Source organism: Sorex araneus, chromosome 3 (genome assembly GCF_027595985.1).
Source record: "Sorex araneus isolate mSorAra2 chromosome 3, mSorAra2.pri, whole genome shotgun sequence".
Taxonomy (NCBI): domain Eukaryota; kingdom Metazoa; phylum Chordata; class Mammalia; order Eulipotyphla; family Soricidae; genus Sorex; species Sorex araneus.
Window position 1 is genome coordinate 162733756 of NC_073304.1, and position 12285 is coordinate 162746040.

Genomic DNA, 12285 nt, shown 5'->3' on the forward strand with positions numbered 1-12285 from the left:
AACTGTCGTTGCTTGAGCCCCAACAATATGATTTTGGAAGTTCTTAGTTCTACAGTGTTGTCCAGTTTGTGCTTATCTGAAAAAGCATTGCTGAACCCATGTCAGAGTCACAAGAAACTCTGGAAATATGCTTTTAAGTGACAATTTAGAATTATTTTTCAGAATTGCTCATATGTAAAAAAGGTTTGGTTCTTGTTGCTAGTACTTTACTAGTCCCCTTAACCTGGATTTAGACTGGTGTCCCCACCCCTAGACCATGTGCCAGCAATGAACACTTGAGCACTATTCTAGAGAACTGTGTAGTGCTTACACCCTCTGTACGCTTCTGTTGGATTCTCCTGACTTGGATTTCTTGCCTTAGGAACGCCTTTTAATAAGTGTTTGACTTAAGACAAAGACAACTAAGCTTTTTTTTCCGTTTTGGGTCACACCCAGTGATGCTCAGGGGTTCCTCCTGACTAGGCACTCAGGAATCACTCCTGGCAGTGCTCAGGGATGCCGGGGATCAAACCTGGGTCAGCTGCATGCAAGGCAAATGCCCTCCCTGCTGTACTATGGCTCTGGCCCAACCAAACAATTTTTTAATGATTAGAAACAGAAACCAAACTCTGGAATGAGCAATGTGCTCAGCAGTTATGAGATCTAAGGTTGAACCTGCACCCTCTGCCTTTCATTACAGGGCATCCGGGCAAAATGGGCCATGGCCATCTGAGCCACCTCCCGGGCCCAACACGTTGCTCCCCATGTGGAACTGTTTTGAGCAGCGCTTCTGTGTATGCTCCAGCCCTCATATTCTGTGGGTCTAGCCCCAGAAGTGTAGAAAAGCTGGATCAGATACCACCTGGTATTTTTATTTCTTCTCATCTGGTGTCTCATGGCAGTTTGCCTTCCTTCTGTTTGAAGAATTTATAAATCATGTGCCAGATTTGTTTTCTTCTTGCTTTCGCCAATAACTGGATCTAGGTTTCTTTTCAAAGCGGGAAGAAGATAGAGCCATTTCTTGTTCCTCAGCCTGGGGTGACCATCATGAACCTGGTGATACCTACTCCCTCCTTTGAGCATGCGTGAGTGTTCTGATGGAAATGTATTATGTATCTCTGATTTTATCATTGATTTATAGTGTGTACTCTAAAGAGGTGATTTTGCTTGTGGGTGGAAAGTTTTTAAAAATGCCCACCAAGTTTGCACTTGGGATAAACTTCCTGTTCCAAGCTAAGAAAGAGGTGATTTAGGAAACTCCCTGGAGTCATCCTGATAAGATGCCATTGTATGTGTCTGTCCCCACCTTGCTTGAGCATGAAAGAAAGCTATGGTAAGTTTGCAGTAATGCCCCCTAGAAAAACAGGAAAATTGTGAAAAGATGATTTTGGATTTTTTTTTTGGGGGGGGGCACACTCTGTAGTGCTCAGGGTTTAACCCTGGCTCTTGGACCCCTGAGCTGGGTCCAAGGTTTCAGGTGTTTGCATAGCTTAGACCCACCGGCCTGATCCACTGCTGTAATAAAGACTTTCTTGTTCTTCTGCCATAGATTATCAGTTGATTGAATGATCACCCCTTAAAATATGAGGAGCGGTTTCTGTGTGCCGTTCCTTGGATGGCAAACACCTGTCTACTAGTCTGTGGAAACAGCTCTCCAACGACAACTCTTCAGGCCACATCATGGGCTAACTGAGGCTCTGTGTGCCCTGGGAGAAGTCTCGTCCATTCACACACTGTCTGAATCCCTGAGCTGTATCAGCCTTGCCAGGCACTGGGAACACAGGTCCATGTGGGACATGGTTTCCTAGTTTCCTAGTTGGGTGCTTAGAGGTGAACCCCCCATCTCCAGCACATTTTATAATGAGACTATTTCATACAAAGATACATATAGCACGGTGGTAGGGCATTCGCCTTTCACTCGGCCGACTCGTGTTCGCTTCCTCTGTCCCTCTTGGAGAGCCCAGCAAGCTACCTAGAGTATCACACCTGCACGGCAGAGCCTGGCAAGCTACCTGTGGCGTATTGGATATGCCAAAAACAGTAACAATAAGACTCACAATGAGAGACAGTTACTGGTGCCCGCTCGAACAAATCGATGAGCAACGGGATAGATATATATATGTATACATATATATATACATATATATACACATATATACATATATATATCACTTGTCATCCCGTTGATCTTCGATTTGCTCAAGCAGGCACCAGTAATGTCTCCATTTGTCCCTGTTGCATGCTAGTGCAGCCCAATGATATCTGCTTGCTCCAGGAACAGGAAGAGCCTCAAATTGTTCATTCATGGATTTAACGAAGAAATCTGACCATTTAGTTGGTGGGCAGCCACGAGGTCTTCTGACGTCCCGTGGAATACAGTTGGTAACAGCTCTAGTCCAGCGGTCATTTCTGAATCGCATTACATGACTGGCCCATCTGATTTTTGATTCCTTGGCAAACAAGACAGCATCTCTGATTCTTGACCATTGACAGAGGTCAGAACTCCGGATTCCTTCTCTCACTTGAGTGAGACATGATACTCCTAGCATAGCTCTTTCGATTCCTCTTTGGGATCCCTAATAGCGTTCTCATCCTGTTTGCATAGGGCCCAGGTCTCTGAGGCATATGTTAGTGCAGGAAGAATGGTGGAATCGAAAAGATGTGCCCGGAGTTGGAGGTTCTTCGTTCTCTTAACCACTTCTTCGACACTCTTGAAGGCATTCCATGCTGCTCTCTTCCTCCTGCGCAGTTCTGGCACCAAGTCATTCCTCATGTTGATTTCTCGACCCAGGTATACAGAGCTGCTGCATTCGGAGATGTTCGTTCCATTGAGAGCAAATGGAGCTTCAGGGACCAGTTCATTTTTCATGAGCATCGTCTTGTTGAGATTCAACTGCAATCCGACCTTTCCACACTTGTGGTCGAAGTCAGTCAGCATTTGTGCCGATTGGCTAATTCAAGCATGATTCAGCACGATAGACCATATCCACACAGTGACCAAACTCATTGAAGTTTCGTGAGAGTTCAAGATGCTGCTCTGTCTACCGTTCATCGACTTAAAGAAGGCCTTCGATTCTGTTGAGACTGAGGCGGTCATCGAAGCCCTAGCCAAACAGGGCATTCAAACTCAGTATATCAAAATCCTCCACGAGCTGTATCGTGAATTCATGACCAGGATCTAACTATTCTACAAGAAAGTGATCATTGATGTAAAGAGAGGGGTGCGGTAGGGTGATACCATTTCACCAAAACTCTTCAGTGCCACCCTCGAGAACATCATGCAACGACTGAAATGGGAAGGAATGGGAGTGAAGATAGATGGTTGGCAATTACACCACCTCCGCTTCGCTGATGACATCATTCTCATAACACCAAACATTATATATGTATATAAAGTAATACATATATATATATAAAGTATATACATACATGTATATATAAGGCCTTTTTTGAGTCACACCCGGCAATGCACAGGGGTTACTTCTGGCTCTGCACTCAGGTATTACTCCTGGCAGTGCTCGGGGGACCAGATGGGACCATTTGAATTTGAGCAGGGAGTCAAACCCTGCTTGGCCGCATGCAAGGCAAATGCCCTGCCCAGTGCACTATCACTGCAGCCCTCATGCAAGGCTATAAAGTTGTCAAGAGGTTTGGCTATAGTGGATTTTGGTGTCTGGTACATTCTGTAACCAGGTTATTTATGGGTCTTCTAAGGAGATCACAGTACTATGAATTCAGAAAGAGAATGTTTGGAGAGGGACTAATTCAAGTGAGGGGAGGGGCCCTGAAGCATAAGCATTATTAACATCATGATAAATCTGCTCCTGGATTGGAAGAGTGCTAAAGAGATCCTTTAGCTCCCCCCGCCCTTCCTTGTATCTCCTTCAACAATCCTATTATGAAGCTAATGTCTTTCTCATTCTTTTCTTTTCTTTTTAAATATTATTTATTTTACCACTTCGTAGTTCCACTGGGGCTTGAACTCAGGACCTTCTGCATGTAAAGCAGCCATGATAACCACTACACTATGGAACCCCGTGTTTCACACAGCCGACCCGAGTTCGATTCATCAGCCCCTCTTGGAGAGCCCGGCAAGCTACCAAGAGTATCGAGCCCGCAAGGCAGAGCCGGCAAGCTACCCATGCGTATTGGATATGCCAAAAAACAGTAACAGTAAGTCTCTCAATGAGAGACATTACTGGTACCCGCTCGAACAAATCGATGAGCAACGTGATGACAGTGACAGTATAATAATATTTATTTTATTGAATCACCATGTGGAAAGTTACAAAGTTCTCAGGCTTATGTCTCAGTTATACAATGCTCGAACACCCATCCCTTCACCAGTGCCCATATTCCACCACCAAAAACCCCAGTATACCTCCCACCCCCCCACCCCCCACCTCCGCCTGTGTAGCTGATAAATTTCACTTCATTTTCTCTTTACCTTGATTACATTTCATATTTAAACACCAAACTCACTATTATTGGAGTTTCCCCCCAAAAAAACAGCCCAACTGACAAGGAAGTATTTGATAATTAGTTTTCCATTGCTGAGAATGATGAGATATGAAGTTGCGTGGCCGCTATTGTGGCCACGTGGTTTAGGATTTCTGTATTTTAGTAATTAAGTCCAGGGAGATTCATGTTAGAAATTATATCATTTCCCTTCCTGAGGCAGCATGGAGCAATGGCTTAGTTCACAGTCTAGAGACATGGCTGCAAGCAGTTGCTGGGACCAAAAGTAGTCTAGCTCCGGGTCATGGTCAATTAGCAGCAGAGCGGCCACACAAAAGTGTGGCCACTTGGGTCGAATCTCGGCGGAGTGTGCCAGTATCGCCCCGGCCCGAGACTGCCCACTCGTCCAGCTGTTTCAAGTTCATAAGTTTTTTTCTCCTTCACACGCCACCAAGCTCGTACCTGCTTAATAGTCTTCATAATATGGCAGACGCCATGCTGCTTCTCCCTGAAAAGGGAAAAAAAACCTAGAAAGAAGGATCTTTCCCCTCCTCGGCCGGCGTGGGGCTATGGCTTAGTTCACAGTCTAGAGACATGGCTGAAAGTAGTTGCTGGGACCAAAACTAGTCTAGCTGGCCTCCGGATCGTGGTCAATCAGCAACAGAGTGGCCGCACAAAAGATTCGGGTCGAATCTTGGCAGAGCAGCGCTGGTATTGCCCCCAGCCCGTTTCTCATTCTTTTCATTCCAAGTTTGGAAATGGAAGTGTTTGGTGGTATTGCTGGTGTTTGGATGCTGGTCACATAGGACACCAACTTCCATGCTCCAGAGCCTGTGAAGGAGGCTCCTCTGGCCAGGTTAGGATTGGCGGGGAATGAGGCCAGTCAGCACGCCAGTATTATTGTCGAAAAACCTGGAAAGGCACAAACAGAAAAACCAAATTACTAACTAATTGTTCTACTGCAGAGGGGCTATCATTAACGTTCTGCTGAAGATTTTTTCAGTGTTTCCATCCTCTTAGATTTGTAGCTTAATTTTTTTCATAACTATACTCAAGAGTACTTATATATTGTACTCAATACATATATCAATATATGTTTATAAATATATGTAGATACTTAAAGAAAATTTTCTTATGAAAAGAAAAATATGGGGCTGGAGTAGAGTGGGGAGAGCACTTGCCTTCCCATGTGCCTTACCCAGGATTAAACCCCTAAGTCCCATATGGCTTCCCAAGAACTGCTAGGAGTAATTCCTGAGTGCAAAGCCAGGAATAACCCCTGAGCATTGGCCCCAAAACAAAAACAGAAAAAAAAAAATTTAAGAAGAAAAAAAAAAGAAAAACCTGACACGCAGATCCTCCTATGAAATGCATGCCCTGGACTGGCAGTATGGAGATTCCATAGAATGCTGTTGCTGCCATCTACTGGCCACATGCTAAAACGACAGAATGCTATTTAAGATGTATTAAGATGAGATATTAAAGAGCCTGGCAAGCTACCCATGGCATATTCGATATGCCAAAAACAGTAACAACAAGTCTCACAATGGAGACAATACTGGTGCCCATGCAAGAAACCAATGAACAACAGGATGACAGTGCTACAGTGCAGTGCTATTAAAGAGACGAATTATTTTTTCCCCTTCCTTATGCTAAGTGATATAAGCCAGACAGAAAATACTAAAACCATATGATTCTACTCATATGTGTAATATATTGTAAGTAAACACAGATGAACTAAATAAAACAAATATAAGCTTCTGGACTCTAAGACCAATTAGTATTTACTGAAAAGGAAGGGAGAAGGCTGGGTGTTGGGGGGATATTGGGGATTTGGATCACTTTAGACAAAGAGGACACAAGTGTTGATTTTTAATGGTTCACAGATGGATTCTTTATAAATGTTTCTATTTCTGTGAGATGTTTGTTATTCATTTGAATTGGTAATTTATTGCAGAGTTTAACATTTAATCTCAATTTTTTATTTTAGCTTCAACTTTACTGTTAAACCTAAATAGTTGAAACACCTAAATAGCATTTAACTGTATGGTATTGTTGTACAAAGTCACTGCATCTTCACCACTGCCAGAGTTTCCAGGACCCTCCACCACAGTTTTTTTTTCTTTTTGGGTCACACCCAGCGATGCACAGGGGTTACTTCTGGCTCTGCACTCAGGAATCACCCCTGGCGGTGCTCAGGGGACCATATGGGATGCTGGGAATCAAACCCGGATTGGCGGATTGGCCGCGTGCAAGGCAAATGCCCTATCCGCTGTGCTATTGCTCCAGCCCCCCACCACAGTTCTTATGTTACTTTTAGCATGAAATTTGAAGTGGCAAAATGGTATGTAGTACAGATTTAGTCTCTAACCGATCCCTAGCCTGATGACCCTAATTCCTGTCCAAATACTCCATTAGTTTAATACTCTTCTAGAATCTTTGTGTCCTCACACAAAATTTGATGTTTTCACGTTTATAGATTGATATTTGAATTGATTTTACTTTCCAATTTAGTACTGGACACTCTATTCTTCAATTTATCCATCTTTTGCTTTGCTTTCATATCTGAAGAGACTTCATGTTAGTATCTATTGGATTGACTTTTGATGCTTTAGCAATGCTTCACTTAATCATCTGTCAGTTTAAGCAATCTCCAACTGATGGTGACTTAAGTTGTCTTTGTTTTTGTTAGTTGTTGTTCAATAATGTCAATGATGTAGTGACCTTCTTTGTACATAAATCTTTGAACACATGTCAGAAAAGAATATAGACTACAGGGGCCAGAGTGATAGTACAGTGGGTAGGGTGTTTGCCTTGCACACGGCCAACCTGGGTTTGACCCCTGGCAGCCCATTTCGTCTACCCAGCACTGCCAGGAGTAATTCCTGAGTGCAGAACCAAGAGTAACCCCTGAGCATTGCTGGGTGTGACCCTAAAAGCAACAAAACAAAACAAACAAAAGAATATAGACTACAATCCCTGAGGGAAAATTGCTGAGACCCTTCCCAAATCATTTGTATAAAATATCTAGCTAAATGAAACATGAATTTGCATCATTACATTGAATATCACAAGCATTTAAAATACTATCACCATGAAACCAAATAGCATGTTATCAGAATTCCTTCTCTGTCTGCAACATACTGTTTTTCCTAAAGGTAATGATTTCTAATCACCACCAACATGGCCAAAATGCTTGGTTTCCCACATATAATCAGCATTTTCCTCTTAAGTCAATAGATTTGGTAAGATGTTTTGATTTGTTTTGCTTTGTTTGGGGGGCACACAGTGTTCAGGGTTACTCCTGGCTCTGTGGTCAGGGATCATCGCTTGTGGTGCTTGGGGAACTCTATGGGATGCCAAGGATTGAACCTAGGTTGGCTGCTGCAGAGCAGTCGCACCATCCACTATACTATAGCTCAGCTCCAAATCTTTTTATTTTTTTTAAACCACATCCAGTGGTGCTTAGGAGTGAGTTGTCTATTCGTTTCCTTGGGCTGCTATGACAAATTTCCATAATATCTGTGACTTAGGGGCCTGTCACTGCCAGGACTAATTCTTGACTGCAGAGCCAGGAGTAACCGTTAAGTATAATCAGGTGTGACCCCCAAAACCAAAACCAAAACAAAACCAAACAAAATTTTGACTTGAAGCAAGCAAAATGGAGGCTGGGAGTTCATTCTGGGTCATAGGTGAGAGATCTGAGTTCAGTCCCCAGTACTGCTTGTCTCAGCTTCGCACTTTGAGGTGTAGTTCTGGGGGCTCCTTGAGCATCCCCGCGTGTGACATGCTGTCTCACAGCATAATGGGCACGTTGTCAGCTGAACATTGAACTATTTGGCCTGATTGTCTTCCAGGACCCTGAAGCACCCGCCACAAAATGAGATGAAATCAAGTCAAGGAGAAATGTCTTCCTTTTCTTTCTTTCTCCTTCCTAGACACTGGTTTCATAGGCATGATTTAAGGAGTGAGCATTGGCTCTATGGGAGAGTCTATTCCTGGCTACTTCAGCATCTGGTGGCTGTGCTGGTGAGGTGATGTGGCTTATGGCCCCATCACTTAAATCTCTGCATCTGCAATCACATCGCCTTAGTGTTCATGTCATGGTACTTGTTCTCTCTCTTAATCACTGTGTCTCTTTTTCTTCTTCCTCTTCTTCTCTCTTTTAATTCTTCTTCTCTTCTCCTCCTCCTTCTTCCCTTCTTCTCCTCCTCTCCTCCTCCTCCTTCCCTTCCTCTCCTCCTCCTTCTTCCCTTCTCCACCTCTCCTCCTCCTCCTCTCCTCCTCCCCCTCCCCCTCCTCCTCCCCCTCCCCCTACCCTTCTCCTTCTCTGTTGTTGCAGGTTTTTCAAGGGGGGGGGATATACAACTGGTGATAATCAGGGAATGCTCCTGGCTCTGTGCTCAGGGGCCACTCCTAGACCATATGCAGTGCCAAGGATTGAGTTCATGTGAACCTAACGCAAGGGCAAGTGCCTTGCCTCCTGTGCTCTCCTTCTGACCTGTATTGCACTTTTACTTACCTAGAAAAATCCTAGCTAATTTCCTGACATCAAAAGCCTTAATCTAATTACGTATCTTCATCATGAGGTTCTGGGAATAGAGTTGAAGTCTTTATACCAGAAAGATTATGATAAACATTCCCAGAACTTCATTATAATGTTTTCATGAATTCTTGGAATAAAGCTGAAGACAGAGATAATCTTGTCATCAGCCACCATCCAGATCACATGGCTGCTTCTCCTGGAAGGGAGCATAACATGAGGCCCCCATAGCCATGCCACCAGACTCTGCGCTAGGCTATTCCACTCGGGGAGAGCCCTCCCCGCCCCAAGGAACCCAGCCCCGGCAGCACACCTCCACAACCCAACCGCTGCCACGCTCGGGGCCACTCCCCACACGCTCAGGCCAAGCCTCACATATGAGTGAACATATTCCTGGACCACATGTCCACTTTTGCGGCTGCGTGACACATCATAAGACACTCCCTACCCATTCTCCATAATTACCACACCATTTTACTTGATGGGGTTCAGACAGTAGGCAACAAATCATAGAGGGAAATATATATGCATATATCAATATCTTCAGATATATATACCAAAGCTCACATGACTCAAACTTTAACAATGTTAGTGATATCCTATAGAATGTCTTAATGCCTCCTGCCAAAATAGAACAATCTTCACACTGTTTCCTATATGAACAATTTTTTGTAAGCATGTTCAGCAGTTCTTCATAACAGACAATACAAAATATATTATTTCACTTGCGAATTTGGTGGTGGGAAGGTGTAACCCTGCGTTAGGCCCAACAGCGGCGTCATCAACGTGTTGGTGATGTTGCAGCCTTTCGATTATGACCCCAACGAGAAAAGCAAACACAAGTTTATGGTCCAGTCTCTGTTCGCGCCAACGGACACTTCTGACATGGAGGCCGTGTGGAAGGAAGCAAAACCGGAAGACCTTATGGATTCAAAACTTAGATGTGTGTTTGAGCTGCCAGCGGAGAATGATAAACCGCTCGATGTAGAAATAAATAAGATCATGGCCACGGCTGCCTCCAAGGCGGAGAGCCCGGCCGCGCCCAAGCCCCTGAGCTCCTCGCTGGACGACGCGGAGGTGAGGAAGGTGATGGAGGAGTGCCGGAGGCTGCAGGCCGAGGCTTCAAGGAGGAGGACGGGCTCCGCATGCGGAGCAGCAGCCCCGTGCCGGGGCCGGCGGCGGCCAAGGAGGAGGGCCTGAGCAGCCGGCTGCTGGCGCTGGTGGTCCTGTTCTTCATCGTGGGCGTCATCTTCGGGAAGATCGCCTTGTAGGGGCAGCATGCGGGCGCGGCCCCCCTCCCCGTCACCTTGTCTAGAGAATCCGTGTATGCCACCATCCCCCAGGTCTTTCACCCCTCCCCGCGTGCACAGCTAGCCAAGCCCCTCGCAGGCCCCGGGCTGGGGAGCCGGGGGCGGGGGGGGGGGGGCGGGTGTCCGCCCGGCCCTGGGGGGCTGGAGCCTAGCGGGGGGCTGCCGGCCTGTCCAGGGCTGGGTTTGACAGTCAGTGCTTGGTCCTCCTCGAGGGACCAGGCGCCGCCGTGTGGGCCCGCGGCAGAGGCCGCAGCCGGACATCCCTCACGTGTCTCATCTCACAAGGACGCAGGGGGAGCCGCAGCCGGGGCGGGGGGCCGGGGGGCAGTCTGCGTGACCACAGCCGCCCGGAGCAGCCCGCCCTGCGCCCGAGCACGCGCTTAGCCCGCCCCCGCCCCCAGCCCGGCCCCCTCGGGCCCACCGTGGCCACCCTCGTCAGTGCGGGCTGGGGGCAGGGCGGGGGTGTCAGGGGTCATCCATCCATTGAATGATAATCGAGAGTTTGACTGTGAATTGAATCTACGCCGTGAAAGACCAATCCAATTCTGTTTGACTATGTAGCATCTTAAAGAAAAATAAAAATAAAGCCCCAAATTTAAAAAAAAAAAAAAAAAAAGGCCCGGGCGGGCCGCAGGTGAGCGGCGCCCGCACAGCGCCAGGCACGCTGCTGCGGCTCCAGCATGTCCGTGGCCGGGAAGGTCTGGTCGGCGCTGTCCAGCCTGGCCAGTCAGTGGAGTCTGGAGGATGAGGAGGAGCAGCAGCGTGAGCGCCGGCGCCGGAGCCGGAGCCGTGCCCTGAGCTCCAACAAGCCGAAGGAGGCGAGTCCCCAGCACACGCCAAATGGAGAGCAGCCGGCCACTGAGAGACTGCGGAGCCCTGAGGAGGAGACGGCGGCACCCCGGCCGACTCCCAGGATGAGGGGCAGGACGTCCAGGCGCTGCTCAGGAAACGGCGGCAGAGGCGGCAGTCGGGGGCCTCTGGGGACCCCATCCGGGAGCAGCCAGAAGCAGAGGAGCCCCCGTGGGCCACGCCACAGCCCCCTGCGCCCCAGGAGGAGGCAGAGCTGCAGCCCCCAGAGAGACTGAACCCCGCCCGGCGCAGGCCCGGGAGGAGAGCCGGGAGGGCAGCAAGCCAGGAGGAGAGAGGAAGGGGGTCTCAGACAAGACGCCCCTGACACCAGAGACCCCCGACACCGAGAAGCCTGTTTCGGAGAAGGCCTTGGCAAAGAGACTGACCCCCGAGGAGACCCTCCCCTCCAGGGAGGCCCTGGAAAGAACATCAGCAGGGAAAACTGAGGCAGCGGCGCCAAAGCTGGGCCTGGAGAGGAAGCCATCGGTTTGAGAAAGATGCAGCGCTTTTGAGAGGCCGCCAGCCCCCAGGGAGACTGGAACCAGCTCTGAGAAATTCTCAGTTCTAGAAAGATCCAGTTCTTTCAAGAAGGTGCCAGGCTCTGAGAAGTCCTTGATTTTAGAAAGATCCAGTGCCTTCGAGAAGCCGCCAGGCCCTGGGGAGAAGTCCTCCGTGCTAGAAAGATCCAGTGTCTTCGAGAAGCCTTCGGCCCCGAGGGAGAAGTCCTCCATCCTAGAAAGATCCAGTGTCTTCGAGAAACCACCGGTCCCTGGGGAGAAGTCCTCAGTTCCAGAGAAATCTGGCCCCTTCGAGCAGCCTCTGGCCGAAGGGAGGCCAGCAGGCATGGACAGGAGGCTGGTGTCTGAGAAGGCACAGATGTTCGAGAAGCTGCAGGGCTCTGAGAAGGTGTCCCAGGAGCCTGGTCTGGCTCCCAGGAGGACGGGCTTTGAGCGACTCCAGGCCCGGGAGCAGCCAGCCCCTGGGGGAAACCTGTCACCCCCTGGAGGGCAGAGGGCCAGGACCCTTCCCGACAAGAGACCCCCCTGCTCAGCCACGCCCGGAGAGCAGGGCGAAGCCAGCCAGCAGGCCCCGGCTACCCGCTTCCCGCCGACTAGTTCAGCCCTTTTGGAAAACAATATGGATGAT

General features: G+C 48.1%; 1 non-coding gene and 1 pseudogene across 1 annotated transcript; one reads left to right on the plus strand and one right to left on the minus strand.

The window, feature by feature from the left end:
• Positions 1-3941: 3941 nt before the first annotated feature.
• TRNAV-UAC (transfer RNA valine (anticodon UAC)) lies at positions 3942-4014 on the minus strand. Its single transcript has one exon. It is a non-coding gene; the product is annotated as a tRNA-Val (tRNA).
• Positions 4015-9742: 5728 nt separating this feature from the next.
• On the plus strand, positions 9743-10291 carry LOC101536865 (vesicle-associated membrane protein-associated protein B-like; annotated as a pseudogene).
• Positions 10292-12285: the final 1994 nt, after the last annotated feature.